General features: G+C 40.0%; 1 protein-coding gene across 1 annotated transcript in view; it reads right to left on the bottom strand.

Annotated features, from left to right (window-relative positions):
• Nucleotides 1-15,541, bottom strand: part of PDE5A (phosphodiesterase 5A) — a 128,289-nt gene extending 112,748 nt beyond the window's left edge. Inside the window, exon 1 of the mRNA XM_063336272.1 lies at nt 15,054-15,541. The gene's annotated coding sequence lies outside the window, so the exon portion shown is untranslated. The remainder of the gene's footprint in view (nt 1-15,053) is intronic.
• Between the last annotated feature and the right edge of the window lie 1,648 nt (nt 15,542-17,189).

Here is a 17,189-nt window from a genome sequence, read left to right as displayed (position 1 = left end):
TGTGTGCTTACAATTCAGCTGTCAGACCTATTTCTACTCAGCTATGCTTTGGAAGGTGTTTAAGGAGAACAGGAGTTTAACAAAGCATCTGGATCTCATTGAAGACCTGTTTTTTATTTTTTGTGTTTCTTAATTTATTACTACACTTTCCAGCTGGGCTGACAGAGGCACAAAGAGGACAAGACATTACTCAAAGTCACAAAACAAATTTGTATCTCAGCTTAAATTTGAAAGTGTTCTTTTGCCTTTTGCTTTAAACGTTAAAGGTAAGAGCTTCCAATACGACTGGATAGTATTTTCACTTTTCACTTGAAGTTTAACTTGTAAAATGTTTCCTCATTTTGGAAACAATCTTTCAAAGATGTTACAGGAGGCTTTATTTTTTTTTTGGCTTTGCTTTGGTCCCCTGATGCTGTTTTGTAGAAATAGTCCTTATTCATTTTCTTATTGAAGAGCACATGGTGGGGAGGGGTCCGATTTGCTACGCCTCCTAGTTGTATGCGGCACTACTTGTGTGTGTGTGTGTATCACGTCAGCGTGTGCTGGTGCCCCGCTTCCTCACAGGTGGAAATAAAACCACCAAACCTGGAGCTACACTGTAAAACGTGCTGTATGTTAGAAGTAATCAGTACTTGATTCTTCATGCGGATAGAGAAATAGTGGAACGTGCCAACTATTGACTGTATTGTGTTGTTTATCCTAGTTAGGAGTCTTCCCGCTGGCTGTTCGATCTCTCAGTATCCATTTTCCAATTATTTCTGACTGAAACTTTTGCTTTCAAAACAAAGCAAAGAGCTGCAGTCACGTCCATGTTCTGATTGTTGCCTGCTGTATTCATCTCTCACGGGACCATTTACATTTTTAACGAGTTTGCTGTCCTCCCGCTCTGTTAAACTATGCCAAAATGCAAAATGTAATTGAGAAATAATGTATTAGTCCTCTTGTAAGGAAATAAGGAAATCCAAAAGGAAATTCCACTTGTAAGCCTCTTCAATTCTGCTAAGGCAAACTGTATTTTTGGTTGTCTACTTGAAGGGGAAAACCCAACCCTAGCCATTTAGTCGAAGATGTGCGTCATCTTGGCTGTGCTGGCGGTTTACCACTTAGGTAAATCAATGCGATTTCTGACATCTGTAGATCATATCCTTCGGATTACTGCGTAACCCAGCCAAATCACTTCAACGGGGGTGAAGTGGGAAGACAAGAAACTTATCCTGGGGTTCAGTCTGAACGCAATACATAGTTTTACATGAGATATGAAGAGGGCTCTTGAGACAGTAAACAGTAATACATCAAGAAGCAGCCATTTGGGTTTCAGATCTTTCGATATATATTCATGCTCACAGATCTAATTACTACTAGTGAACTGGAAAGATCCACGTTGGCTCAACTCTTCTTTAATGTGGTGCTGATCCCAGCTGTAGCAGCCAGTAAGTGAGAAAACGGAAAGAGCTTGGCAAGCTTCAAACCCTGTTTGGTCCAACTTCTTTCCAACTTTCTGCAGAAAAAGGCATGGGCAATTCCAATTCACTTTTTATCACATAAATGAGATCAGATCATCTCTCTGACTTTTGTGGAACAAGCTTGTTAAGTGCAGTTGCAAGTGTAATGGTTCCTCCTCAAATTCCTGTTTTTATTCAGAGGTATATATATTACTGCAGCTCTGAAAGCATCACAATGTAATCCCTTTTGCTTGTGTATCTTTTCTCCGACTGGAATTCTCATGCCCTAACCAAAGATCTGTATGTTTCTCACTCACCTGGCATTACTTAAAGCATTGTCAGGATTTGAAACTCTCCAAGTTATTGGCCAACCATCAGTAAATGCACAGGTTCTCACTTTGGAGACCTCCCTGAACACGACTGGGATGGATGTCAGCAATTCCACCTGTACCAGCCAAAAAAGTAGGAGACAAATAGAAAGGTAAGAGCGTGCTAACTAGTGTTGGGAAACAGTAGGCTTGGCAAATGAGAGCATGCAGAGCATCGTGCTTTATAGTGTGGTGAAATTTGTTGCTTTATTCTAATTTGCTGTGTTTTGAAGGTTTTTGTGAAGCCGTGATGGCACTGGAGACAGCAGTGATGGGGAGCGAGAGAGGAACATAGTTTGCATTCAGTCCTCAATCTCAGAAAACTTTGAAACCTCAATCGCTTTCTTCTGGGAAAACTTTTAGTGCCAGTTATGTTCCAACAGAATTTCTGAGGCAGCCTGCCCATCTGACTTCTCTCTTTTCAAGCTTATAAAACAGCAACCCGGTAGCATGCATCCATCCTTCTGACCCTGTAGAGCATAAGGCCATTGAAAAGTCACTGGGCTGCCCCTGGAACCTGCGTTGTGGCTTCTAGCCAAATGCATGGAAGCTGTAATTGATGCGGAAGATTTTTCTTCTCTTAATCATGCCTTCGTATTTGATCTCTTTCCAGTCTTCCCAAAGAACAAGTCATTAGCCACTCCTTTGGAAGAAGAAAGGCTTGAGGCCGCATAGCTTAGCTTTGTTTGACCTTTCAGCTCTGCTTTCCTTTGAAATCAGGATTACTTCTGCTGTATGCCATTTGGATGGCATACGGAGTCCAAACATCTGAGAGAGTCAGGCAACTGATAACTTTAGGGCCAGATTTTCAAAGGAGCCTCGCTCCAGTGACCGAGACAAGGAATGAGACTTTTGGGGAACCCCTGTATATTGGCTGGTATGGTGGGTTTTTTTTTTTTTTTTCAGAAGTTTTGATAAGTGTTACCAGAGTAGTTGCTAAAGCTACCTGTGTGAAAATCTGAATGGGAGGTGAAACTGAAAATTCTAGCTGCTAAGGACAGGTCTTACCCTGTGTTGCATGTTGAAGGCCTGCTCACGTCAGGAAAATATTTAAGCAAAAATTCAGTATGTAAAAGGAAAGAGTTAAATGACAAAAAAAAGGTCGAGAAATGCGTTAGTTATCTGCTTCAACTGTCCAACAGAAAGAGCGCGCTGCTTTCCCCAGGCCCCAAAAGGGTTTGCAAGACTGACCTTCGAGAGAAGCTGACCCAATATGTCTAGAAACAAAAGATTGCTGAAGGAGTTGCCTTTGCCAGAAGAGCAGCTCTAAGAGATGTTCCTCTTAAATGAAATGAACACTATATCAGAGAAATCCAATAAAACAGAAATCCTGCTAACCATACTACAGAATGGGTAACATTTTGAATATTCAACCCATTTGTAACCTATAACTAATACAGCTAATCCATAATTTATATAAGCATGTTGCGTCGGTTATATATTTGTATTTGTTTAGTGGTGGGAAAAAATGCAACTGTTGTGCTTGTTGCTGAAGACTCAGGGCCGTGTATGGTACGCTCACAACTCCCTCTGTCCTCAGCAACATCTCCCGTAGGCATGAAAATCTGTGGCTCAAATTACTGTGTACTATTATGGAAAATACGCCAAAACCTACGCTACACCGTTCTGCATGAAGTTGTTTCAAACTATCCTAGAGACCAGAGGCACATCAGGAATAAAATGCCGTAACTTAAGGCCCACAACACTAATTCAATAGGCATATAATGTCATCCAGCGTATGGAAACAAAAGGCAGGACAGCTGATTTAATCAACAGAAAATATTGAATTTGGTTAATAGCTTTTACTGATTGGCTGTTTTGCTGATGGTGGGATTTGATAATATCCAAATGAAAATACTGTTTGTACAACGTAACCTTAGCTTACTGTTTTGTTTTTTTTTCCTCCCCTCCCTCTGGGCAGGGGGAATTTGGGTTTGATCTTGAGTAACTGAGACAGAAGTATCAAAGTACAGTAAATCCAACATAATACTTTCTTACCCCAAAATACCCATTCCAAAACACTGGAAGAACACAGCATTTTCTATGAATTATTTAATCAAGAAAACAGATAAAAAATAATTGCTTTTCACATGGCAAGGAAAATATAGTTCAGGAAGCTAACGAGTGATTAAGCGGATGTACTGTGCATACATCTTAATATGCAATTTACACATAGTTCCATCTTGCTCCTGTATTAGTGCATGGAGTCAGGGAAGAGATCTCTAAAGGCAAAGCAGGAGTTATTCCAGTAGCCCGGAAACCAAGAGGAAGATAGCCTGGAAAGTAACTTTACTGGGATTTTTCTTTCCACTTTGCACACATGGTTATAGTATGCTGGAATCTCACAAGCATGCATGTGAAATTTGTCCTTTAAGCACAAGTAATGTTCTGAGGAAGAGAATTACTATGCAGTTGGAGGCTTAAAGAGCTACTTGGAACTCAGGGATCCAGTTCCATGGTGTGTACTCTACCCTGGAGCCAGGATAACTCTTTTCTGATGTGTAGGTCAGGAGAGTGAGGCCTGAGCAGAGCTTGTGGCTCTTGGTGTAGAGCCGGCAAGTGACACCGCCTGTTTGTCCCTTCGGGAGCCGCCAGACTGTGCTGATGGAATTTGCTCTGAATATGCCGGTCTCTTCTACTTTCTAGTCAATCTGAAGGGATCACGGGCAACGCCAGCCATCTGCGTAACTGTTCAGTTACACAGAACTGTTCAATAACTTTTATTGCATTACCTGCTTTCAGCTCGCATTATCAGGTTATTTTTTCTTTCAGTTAGAGGCACGTATAAGAGAACATGCCTCTTCCTAGGGAATTTAAATCTCTTGTATAAAGCCTATTACTAGTGCCAATTATAAGTGCAAAGAATAGCCTTTTCTGTTTGGGTTTCCCTTTGATGTGTATCTAGAGGAAGCATGCAAACCACATTTCTGGTTTATCTCACCTCTCTGCGGTTGAGTTCAAATCAGATTTAGCTTCCAATTAACTATAAAAAGTGCAGGATTTTAAAAGCTGTAATTCCACATTACTCCCAGCACAAACCCCAAACAGCTGCACTTTGTGCTGGGAAATGCCTTGGAGGCTGAAGGAGGGATCCTTCTCTCCAGGCCACGTAGATGTTTTACAGCTGCGATTATGGCCTTGAGGTTAAAGTAACTTCTTTGGAGAGCCCATCTATAGATTGCGGTTATGAAGCATGACCCTGGTCTGTTCTTCCGAATGCCTGCTGTGGGGGGGAGAATGTGGTGATTGGCGGTCTGCACATCTTCACCCCCTGACGCCCTGCGAGTGCCTGCTGGGGCGTGAGGGGCTGATGGGGAAGCAGAGGAGTCCTGGGCTGGAAACTGTGCTGACGCGAGTGCCTTCTTTCTGGCAATTCCAGTAGCGTTTGGTTTATGTACCCTAAAATTTCTCAAGCAACTCTGGAAGCCCCAACTCCAATGTCTGCTTTACAATTATCTGACAACTAATTTGATAAGAACTCTCTAATTAAGTGGAATTAATGCAGCTTATGTTCTTCAGGGCCTCATCTGAAGGCTTTGCAATTACTAATGGGCAGAATTTTGCAGACGCTGCACTGATCCACTAAGCTCTCCTCTAATGTTGTTTTTAAAAAAACCCCACCCATAATTACCTTCAGCATGTTGCTTCTGCCTTGCTGTTTCTAAACTATGCGAATTCAGGAAGCTGCCTCTCGCACATGATTATAAATTACTGGCTGGGGTAAGGGTATCTAACAGGCAGCTAAAATATAATAAAATATTAAATGCATTTTCATATTGTATGCATTCTGTTTACGTATTATTCACCAGAGACACTGCCATAATAAACACGAAGAGGACAAGTTGTTTTCTCAGTAACAAGAGCAGATACAGCAGAAGGTATTTGGCCTATAGTTCTTCCCCTGAAGAACTTTGCCTGAAAAAGATACGAAGAAAATCTCAATCAAATATCAAGATTTGACCTATTTCTGATGAACAGGAGAAAGCCAAGGCAGGAATTTAATAAGAGGGAGAAGGAAAATAGGGTGCGAAGTGTATCCTTAAAAATTAGAATTTTCTAATTTGTGAGTAAGAACAGCAGCAGGTTTTATTAGTGGCTTATAAACAACATGGAAACCTGGAAGTGACAATTAAGAGCAGCCCACGGCTTGTTAAGTCCATGATAGGTTATAATTCACATGCCATATGGAGGTGGAAATTTTGTTGAAAGCAACTCTTAAAATGAGCTCATCGCTTGGTGCTGAACACTCTTCTGCAGGGCTGTCTTAAAGAACAGCAGTAGGAACGGGGGGGCAACAGTTTTCAGAGTAAGAAATGATAAATTCTGCGAGGGAAGGAGGGTGACTTTATTTTCATCTTTGACTTATTAATATTATTCTGAATTCAAGGGTTTCAGTTAGAAACAGAAGTCTGGGTACTGCTCCATGGTAGTAAAGGAACCATATTTGGCTAAGAAGGGATAAGGAAGGTGGATAGCAAATGAAGAACTACTAGATGGTTTTTATGGCAGAAACCCAACCCAAACAAACAGAAGCCATTTAGTGAATAAGGAGAGACAAAGGAAGCTTGGGGACAGAACTGCAAAAGTTGTTCTTCTCTTAGAATTGCCAGCGTTTTCTGTTTATGGCCTTGTGTGGTTTTTCAGCAGCCTGAAGAGAACGGGGAACCTTGAAAGCCAAAGGACGGTGGTTCAGTAAACATGGCTGGCTACAATAAATGTGTAAATGAGCTGACCAGTGAAACAAGTATTAAGTATGTGTTATTGCGTGGCTTGCCTTAGAGTTCTGGCCTAAACCATAGGGAATATGTGTTTTGAGAAGGTGTGCAGTTCTTTCTTCCTAGGTAGGACCGGTCACCTGGTTAGACTGTGCCATGTACCACAGAAAAAAGTCCTGCCGCAGACTTTCCGACAAAACTTATCCTGAATATATGGCAGGGAAGTGAAAATAAGAAAAACAAAAAAAAAATTAAAGATAGCTTGGCCGAATCTGTCAGCTGATCTGACACATAAGAGAAGATGGGGAAACTTGTTTTATTTAGGCTAGCAAAATAGAAGACAGTCTTACATATTACATAAGAAGGTAAATGCTAGTGAGAAGAGATTAATTAAGGTAAGCGATAGCATTGACACACCAACAAATTCTTGGTGACTTAAAGCCATTTCAGACTGCTAATTAGAACGGGCTCTTAATTTTTGAAGCAGGGAAAGCCTTTTTTCATTTGACTCAAGGATGTCAAAGTGAGCTACTTCCACGGTGGAGTTTGAGTGCTCCGAGAGTTTAGATGATATGGTGCTTGTCATAGCAGAGATCGGGTCTAATGGCTCAAGAATTCGCTTCTCATCCATGTTTTCTGTTCCCAGAAAAGGACTGGGGGGAGTGTATTCCACTCCAGTTATATGCATCATCAGAACAGTAATTAAATTCTTAGTAATTACCACTGTATAATTGCCTAAATCAAAGGGGGTGCGTAGGGGGTCTGCCTTTGAAGTCCCTGTGTTCTAGAACCCAGTGCAGATCCCTGGCAGTGGGATTAGTAATAAATTGAACAACGATCCTAAAATAGACTTCCAGAAACTTAGCCCCAGGAATTGTCTGAAGCGAATCGGTTTTATTTAGTATTTAACACAGAGAAAATGCATAGACAAGTGGCACGTGTAATCACTCTTGAAAGTTTAATTACTGCTAAAGACATCACGTATGATAAACTCAGTTTGTTGAAGACAGCATACCACTTAAAGAAATATTATGATACGTGTTATGGACCCAAAGCAATCTGATGCGGATGTTAGTTAATTTTAACAGTTACGTTCTGTAATTAAAATCAGACTTTTCTGATAGCTGTGGCTGTCTCCGTGTTCCTTTAAAGTGTTTGACCCTGAATAATACTCGCTGAACCACAACTATAATCAGTGCGCTGCATATTTTTGCACAACCCACAGCCTGATCCACGGGCAGGGACTGCTGTAGGCCCAGACAACCAATTGTATTTTCATGTGCATTGGATACTCTCTGCTTCTGTTTACACTCAGGGATGCTTTTGGCAGAATAAGTCACTGGTTTGCCTTCCCTGAGTAGTCATCTTTATAGCGGTGCTTTGCAAAGATGTGCTGTCAGCTGAAATTCAGACCGTTAGTCACATTGTTGATTCAGCTAGTCATTCCGAAGCCTGGGCTATATCTCCTATCAGTTTCTTCATTACGTACTCTTTTCTTTGAATTATTGCTGATCTAGCAGTGTATTAAAATAATTCTGTGTATATAGAGTATATTTTATAGTAATATATGTATTTGCTTATTTTGCTAAAGACCTTTAGGAATAATCTCGAATTTTGAAAAATGCGGTATTTACTTAAATTGTACTTGCTTCTGAAAACACTGGGACTTTGCTAGCAAAGCATTCAATTCTATGAGGTTAACGTACTATAGGATCATTCTCATCCCATGGGAAAGACGTAAGAGAAACCGTAATCATTTCAGTTGAAGCCCAGTTCAGAATGAGACTCACTACTACACCTGATCCATTCTCTTGTTGTTTATTGAATCAAAAACTATTAAAATCAGAGCTCTGAGGACCTCAAAGTCAATGAAACCATTCTTGAAAATTTAGCATAGCGTTTATTTGGGAACACTGATGTTACTAGACTGGTGAGGATCCATTGTGAGAATGGCAACTTCAGTCACGCCTAAACCCAAATCTTACAGAAAAATTCTTTACAAATTTAAAGCCATGAAGCAAATGGATTTCTTTGGAGTTGGGAAGGTGTAATTCCGTTTGTGATTCCATTTTTTAAAAAGGTTCATCTCAAATAGGTTTTCCTCTTAAATTCGACAAGAAAATGAGAGAAAAAGTGTATTAAAAATACTATTCTGCTTGTATTTTATTCTGCTTTGTTTTGTATTACATACTGGTTTATATGGCACATGGTAAAGCACAGTCTGCTCAAAGAAATTCAGTTGCAGAAATCACGGTCTTAAGTGGTAAGCTGAGAATTTCGGAGAAATCGAAAATAGCTAACTTGGAAAAGTGATATCTCTTATCTTCTGAATGAAAAACAGCATGTCTTTCGACACGCGTTCCTGCTCTCTGCTGATCTTAGCGTTTAAGAATGTTTCAGAATAGGACAGAACTGAATTAAGAGAACTTGGATGAATAAATTCTCTTGTGGCTCTTTAGGAAGTTATAATCTGCAAAAGAACTTCAGTTGCGAGGAATCCCTTCTATGTAGAAGGCAAAAAGGGAAAACTAAAAGCCCCTATTGCACACAGCTTGCTATCTGATTCCCCCCCCCCACATGTAGCCAGGCTTCTCTCAGAAAAAAACTTAAATGGTGATTGTTTGTGGTTTTTTTTTTTTCATAGTGGTGTAAGAATTTTGTGAACAGATGCTGACTGATTCCGTTCTGTGCCGTTGGACTGGTGGCTCTCCGAGTGTTTGTTTAGGGCTGCCAAGTTATGAAATGTTTGATGTACAAGCTGAGTGTGAATAAAGGTTTTATAACTTTGAACAAGACATCTCGGCTCAAAATGTCCTTGCTTACATTTGCACGGATATTAATGACCTGTTAGTTAAATGTGGATATAAAAATGTCAGATGGGCTAAAACAGATCAAATAATATTTCTTCTTAGTTTTGCCCTTTAAATGTTTTATGGTTAATATCACTGGGCTTCCCTCCTCTTCTCTTGATGTGTGTTTACTGGTTGTTACATGGTCACCTTCTTAAATACAAGATAAACCCACAAATCATCTGGCTGCTTTTATTGTAATTTATACGAACAGAGTTGTCTCTGCTTTCACAGATGAAGGAACAGTTTCTAAATAGGGGGTCTGCAGAACTCCTTTTTACATTTGTCTTTATATTTAAAATATCTCTGAAAAATGCCAAGCTTTCCAGGGTCTCATGTCTTCCAGATACGCTACGAGAAGCTTGACTCAATCCTCTTTAGGTCTGTCTCAAGTCTTAAAATACTAATGTTGGCGTACTTTTAAAATTCTAAATTATACGTGTACTTCTGCCTGTCTTTCATTTGTGTAAAGAAAGATTTATTTAATCTGATAATGGTTAAAAAAATAAGTTATATGATCAGTTTTTTAGCTTTATGTACTACTTCTGCTCTCTGATTGTGTCTTGAAAGTGAAGACAAATAGGAAATGCAAATATGAAGAATTGTGCATTTCAGAAAGGAAACCGATCTGTTTAAGTACAGGGAAAGAGAAAATGAAGTTTCAATGTTTTATGTTAAATGTTTTTATCATTTTTTACAAGATCTACTTACTAATATTTAATCATTATATTACTTAATTGCATAGTATTTCAGAAATAGTAACTAATGCTAGAAATTACATCGTAAATTCACAGATTACTTTCTGTCAAAAGGGACGCTTCAGTTGTGCTGTTGTGGTTCTGCAGTACAAATCTGATCCGGACAAATGTCCGTACTCATGTAGAATAATGGGAGAAAGTGCTTCTGCAGGAAACTGATACTAGACTATAGGAAAACTGTAAACGATGCCTAGAGTTTCTTAAATTCATGGAGCTAATACCTCATCTAGCTGCCACGCTATAGTCAAATGGTGTTTAAAGAAGAGCTCCAGTAACCTCTATGCGTAGAAGTAGTTTTGCAGTTACACAAAGCCTATATACCCTTTTCTCCTCCTCATGAGTGACAAAACTAATAATGTGAGAACCAGTCTGACTGTTTGTTGATGTAAAAGGCTTCAAAGAAATAGTACCCAAGCCTTGCTGGCTCCTAGGCAGCAACGCTGAACAAGTGAAGTGTTACAAGCAGCATTGTATTTTGTTCTTGTCAGCTAAAGTTTCCAAATGCTGTAAAACTCTTCTGTGTTTCTGATCCTTCTCATAATATTGTTTTATGATACTATAATTGTACAACAGTTGTGTCAGCACCCTAGGAGCCAGCATCTGGAAACTATTAAAATTCTTCATAGAGCATAGGATGGCACAGGAGCAACTGATGCATCTGGAAAGATCAAAACCTTTCTGTTGTGCCCTGGCAGGGTAAGTGATTGCCAGGCTAAGGCTGGGAATATCTCTGGATCCTTCAGACAGGCTTCTGGTGCATGTATGGTGTGATACAGGGCTGCACGTACAGTATGACCACAACTGAAACCAACGGAAACACAGGAGGGTCCCTGTGAACATCAGAAACACTTTTTTACTGTGAGGGTGACCAAGCACTGGCAGAGGTTGCCCAGAGCGGTTGTGGGGTCTCCATCCTTGGAGCTGTTCAAAAGCCAGCTGGATGTGGTCTTGGGCTTTAGCTGGCCCTGCTTGAGCAGGGAGGCTGGACCAGATGACCTCCAGAAGTTCCTTCCAACCTCAGCCATTCTGTGAAGTTACACTGAAATGAAGCTGCTGTACATGCTTAGCTTTTAAGAAGCAAGTACTTTTAACGCTTTTCTGCTATGAAAGTACTATTAAAAATACACCTGATTATCAAAACCTCTTGCAGGCTAAATAAGAGCTCATTGGCACTGAATATTCAGTTCAGAGATGTCGCTTTCCTATTGTACCGAAGCTATTAAAGTTGTACCTAACGACTCTAAACAGGCAGTCTTCCTTTGGCTTTCCTGTGAGAAAGATAAAGCCCTGTTCCTAAAAGTCTGTTTATGGATTGCTGGTTTAAATAAAAAAACCTGACTTTGCACAACTGCTCTTCTTTAACGTGCAGAGTTATAACTGGTTTGTGCTCTGTATTTAAAACAAAGTGCAGAAGACAGAAGTAGAAGTGATACCGGCGTTTCTTTTTTTGGCAGAATGCCTCCAGCTATGATTTTCCGCTCAGTAAAGATTTTTGACCTGAAGGAATGAAGAGTAGGCAGGTGCTCAGAGAACAAGTGATAAGGATCTAGAAAGATTTTAAGACCTGTAGCTAGTGACAAACTAAAATCCTTTACAAACAGACTCACAATTTGCTGCTTAGCTATGTTCGGATGAGATGTCCGAGGACTCAAGGAATTCTTGGTGGTTCAGAAAGAGAACTTAACCTTCTCCTAATATGCCTCATGTTCTGTCAGCTATGCAGAGGCAATGGAAAACATTTGTAAAAACAGATGGCAGCGTTAGGGCCCCGCCATTGAATACAAATGGTAAGTTCAAGGTCCAGTTAATGGCGGGTGAGCCAAGAAACATTTGGAGATTTAGTTTAACATTGAATATACCCCAAAGAACACACAATTACAATTCCAGGATTTCTTGGCTATGGCCAAACTCTGCATACTGCAAGAACAGTCATTTCATAGTTTACACTTCCAGCCAGAACGAAGAACTGCTGAGGTGCACGAAAAGTAAGATGTAGCACAGTTTTCGAGACTTTTGAAAAGCCATGTTCGACAGCTGGGTCAGTCCAGCAGAACATTTTTTTGCCCAGCACTTCATGATAGTCTACTATGCCATTCAATAGCTTCTCACATGCTAGAATAAATACAATCTCAAAAGCAATTATGTGTATAGAATATGCTAAGAGATTAAATGTGAAAATATCTGGTTTTTCTATTAAAAAAAATGCTGGCACGTTACACTAAAGTGAGTTTCATGGAACAGTTAGGTAAAATGTGGAAACTATGATTTGCCTAGCTGGTGTGTTGTACTTGCTGGTGGCATGACTACTAAAAGCAAAACAAAGTTGCAGAGATGGTGCCTTGCACGCATCCAGTGAAATAGATACTGGGGTGATTTGTGCTGATTAAGTGAATAATGAAAAAAGCTCTTGCTATGATTTAAACAATTCGCTGTTACATAAGCAGATGTCACTTGCCTGAGTTTAAAATATGAATATAGGAAAAGCTCCCACAAAGTGTTTGCAGTAGTGACATCAGTGCCTATATTGACCCTCATCAAGATCCTAGTTACTTAATCACGTACGGCTTTGTAAAGGCAGGTTTTTCCCAAGGAGTGGATACAGCGTTACTCCCTGCAATCTTACACTGCACCGCGTCCGTCTCTACCGCTGTGTCCTCTGCCTGTACGTGAGGAATTAGGCACTGAAGATGGGAAGTGTAGCACTCTTGAAAGCATAAATAACTACTTAGTCTTACACAAAAACGCCTGTCATCAGGTTCAGAGTGTTTCTTCCCAGTCATACCTCGCGGCACTCCCTCCTTCTGCACGGAATGTACAGCCTCAGCTTAAAACCAGGAGCAAGGGCTGGAAGATAACTAACGTGCCTGATAGTTGTCGAACTACCCGTATTTGCTTTCCTCAGCTTAACGTTAATGACCTCATAAGGATTAGTTAAGGCTACTAGACCTACTCGATTTTTTTTTTCCTTCTAGAGTTTCTTGAACCTACAGGATAGACTTTCAAACTGATGAGTGTAAGCCAAGTAACTGTTAACTGTATCTTAAGTTAAGCTCTTAAACACCCAGTGTTATGACTTATTTTAGAGTTGTAAAGAAGCATTCACATGCACTATATGCTGTGTAACTTGCACGTCAGTATGGAATGACAGCAGGTACTTAATTTCTACACCCGTTGTTTCAGATTGGACCTAGACCATACTTAATCCAACTGTTTTATAAAGATGTGAAATTCTTCCTCCTCAAAACCCTTGTGATCTTTATGCAACAAATTTGGCCAATACATCACCATTACTTCCTGCAAAGCAGAGTTGTGAGATATGTGGAAAAAACAATATTAAAAGTTTTCTCTCAGGAATTAGGCACTGAAGATCAGAGTAAGAGCAATATGCGGATGTTAACACACAACTGGCACTAATATTCAACTTTCAAAACATCGTATGTTCCAAATAACTGTGGCAAATGTACAATAAAGCACATAAAGATGTGGGAGGTGATCATTAATACTAAGGGTCTTCAGGATCTTCTTTGTAGGTAAGTGCTTGCTGTTGCGGCTGTCTCAGAAGGATTGCCGCTGCTCGGAAGCAGCACACTTCTGTGCCTCTTTTCTTGACAGTACCTGGGATGAATTAAGTCTGCTGTTATCTAGATATTTTTAGAGACAAGAGTCTAGAAGGAAGTGGCAGCAGAGATCCAAACTGAACGGCACAGAATTATGGTTGCCAAATATGTTTACATAGATATTGCTTTAGCTGAGATTTTCCCTGTGTAGTTTCACGTTAACAAAAGTTATTCCTGGATTGAAGCGTTTGGAAACAGTATAAGGAAATGGAGATGGATGTACAAAACTAGAAGACCCCTCCTTCAAATATATCTATCACTTTAAAAAGGAAAAAAAAAAAAATCTATAATTGAAATGAGTTTTCAGAAGTCTGGCTAATGAACAAGGTGTTTCTTGTGAATGTGTTCAGTACTGTACAAACAAAATAAATGTTATTTTCTTAATACCTACCCTTAATACCTCTATAAACCTAGGTTCGTCCACTTTAACCTTACAGTGACAATAATACAACATCTTATGACATGATATCCTGTGGCTGTTAATCCTATGAGCTTAGATCGTTTTGCTAAAACACAATTGAAATTTAGTAACCTGCCTATTTTATCCTCCTAGTCAAACTTGTCCTCATTTGACAGGGCTCCTTTCTAATTTTGACTTATTAAATTCTGTGAGGAAGAACAATGCTGGCCTCCTGATTCTTATTACACGGGGTCGATGGAGCAGATAAGTCAAGGTCTGATCAAATATCGCAGTGACATCAGCTGTATGCAGTAAGCACTACTGTTATCAGGCCATGGTAAAGTCAGCGTGCAATTACCGATTCTTTTGGAAACAGTATCAATATGCTATGCTTAGCAAGTACCTCCTTCTCCCGTAGAACGTGGTTTTGCTTTTCTTTTGAAGTTTAAAACGTACCATGTCATTTTAAGTTGCTAAATGGTGTGATTTACTAACTGTTCTTGAGAAATTGTGCTGGCATGTCATGAGGCCTGCATTCTAGCTTTCTTCCCTTAAAATACAGTCAGTTCTAAGAAGGCAGCATTACTCCTGTGAAAACAGCATTTATATATTTCTCTTGCATGTTTGCCCTCAGCATCGTCTTACTGGGAACATGTTTAATCTGCCAAAAGATCTTCTGAACTCTGACTGCAAACCACTCCGTAGCCCGAATTTCTCAGGCAAATGCCACACGACTTCAGGTAGGTAGAGAAGTTCAGGTTCTCTAAGCACATTATCTGCAACAAACCTCACAGTTTTCTGAGCCTTATGACTGAGGCATATTCAAAGCACTGTTCCCTAAATGCATTTGTCGTCTACTTAGACTTGTATAAGTTCTATCCAGGCAGTTTGCTTTCAATCTTACCTCGGTATTCCCAACCTCGTCTTGCTGAGAAGTCTTACCCAGGCTCCTTATCCTGAAAACTTGGGGCTTTTTATTTGTTTGATTAACTTCCGTGGCTTGCAAGCAGTCCAGCTTTTGCTCAGTCGGTGTTCGGTAGGCTGGTGCATGCCTCTGCAGTGCTTGGGTTTTCTTTAATCAACATATGGACTATAATATATTGTTCGCTTTGAATCTGATGTCATGGGAAAAAGTGTTGCTTGAGTCAGTATGGAAACTTGCCAAGATACGTTCAAGTTGTTTCTTCCTTGACTGTAGTATCTGCTTGAAACTTTTCACTTGCCTTCTAATGGTTATTCCTGCTCATCCACAGGCTGTTTCCAGTCCAAATATAGTGCTACTCGATTGAAAAAATCCAAGAAGTGCTTCTCTTTTTGGCACGTGTTTAACAATCCTGAGCAAATCCCTTCTGAAATGCCATGGTCCGGTTTGTCATAGGAGGTCACAGGCTTGCTAAGGCTGTCCCTCTGGACATTGCAGTGACTTCTGTGTCTGCACAGCTAGGAAAACTCTGCTGAAATCTGGAATGTTTTTTCAAACCCTCTTTCCCCTCCCTCTGAAGTCGCTGTGAGGAAGGAGTGACCTTGGGTACCCTCGTGAAACTCCTATTGACCCGCCGTTTGGAATGCGTGGCCAGCTCAGGGCTGCGCCCAGCATCGGGGTGCTGCGTTTGGGGGTTTTAGTGCACTGAAGGAGCCTTTCAGATAGTATTTAGGAATGACTTTAAAAGCACAGGAAAAGCGATTTTATTTGCTTGACTGCTTAAATAAAGAATATTAGTCAGGGCAAACGAATGTAACTCCACTGATATTAATAGAGCTGAGTTACAACAACTGAAGAACAAGCCCTTAAATTCTAGGGAAATTATTACACGGGCTGAGCTTAAATGGCTCTAATGCTGTCTTACAGTGGATAAATAGTGTTAAGAGTGTTTGATACCCAACTAACTTCTAATTACTTTTTCTTTCTTGTTAACTTTTTCATTATACTTTTTTTCTATTGATGTCATGGTTTTGCTGTGAGAAAACAACAGAGTTGTGTTCAAGAACTAAAGTTCTCCTGAGCTGTACCTTCGGAGCTGTAGTGCCTGCTCAGGACAAGGGGCTCCGCAGGCTTCAGGGCTTGCATGTTCCTGTTGAAATATTCGGAAAATCAAAATGTACCGGTTTGTTTTGTAAATACCAACTGGGATTTTTCTGTAACTCTTAATCCAGTTGATTAAGAATGGATTTTCCCGGGGACAAAAAAGATACCATTCTAACTTGAGGGTTGTCGCACTGCCAGATTTCAAGCTCCTGTTATAAATCATTAGGGTTCTTCAGAAAACAGATGAAAAATATGAGTGTTGGCAAAATCACGCTTCACTAAGTTTGTTCCAAAAATGGCTGAAATATTTCCTATCAAACTTTAAAAAAAAAAATAAAGTCCAGAGTCCAAGACGAAGAAATTTCAACCTGGATGGTTGAAGTTTGACATATTTGAAAACTAAAATGTGTAACGAAAGAATTGGTCAGACTGAACTGTCAGTATCACAATGTGCTCACCTTTTAAAGGTCACCTAAAGACTCAAAGGGAAGGGTCAAGGTGTGTGCGTTACGTTTCTTTCTAAGAAAAGGCACCTTGTTAGACAGACAAGATCCTTGAACAGAACTGGATGCCGCAGGACTTCATAAGTGGGTTCCAGTGGTGGAACTGCATATATTGTGTGTAGTGTTTATTTATTAACTACCTGGGTGCTATTGGAAGATAGGAAAAAATGTTTGTAGGTCATTTTTAAAGATAGAGAAAAGACATTCTGGAAAGTGCATTCAATGCTTTTAAAGTTGTTAATTTTGCTTAACTTTTTCCAGAATACTTCCCAGCGTGTAGCCAATTTGTCTGGCAGTTATTAAACTATTAAAAAACTCCCTTCTGTTTCCCTAAAGAAAGAAAGCCCCATCCCTTACAGAATAGTGGTCATGTTTTGCAAGTGCCGCTAAGTACTTTCTGGCACTCTAGGTTGTGTTGTGTGCTTTCTTAGTTTGGTGTAAAACGACTTTGTTCATACCCTCAGAAGTGGCGTTGGTAATTATTTTTTAACACGTTATGGAGTTAGGTCTA

This window comes from Chroicocephalus ridibundus, chromosome 5 (genome assembly GCF_963924245.1).
Source record: "Chroicocephalus ridibundus chromosome 5, bChrRid1.1, whole genome shotgun sequence".
In the NCBI taxonomy this organism is placed as follows: domain Eukaryota; kingdom Metazoa; phylum Chordata; class Aves; order Charadriiformes; family Laridae; genus Chroicocephalus; species Chroicocephalus ridibundus.
The sequence above is the reverse complement of the archived record's forward strand: the minus strand, read 5'-3'. Positions and strand labels throughout refer to the sequence as shown.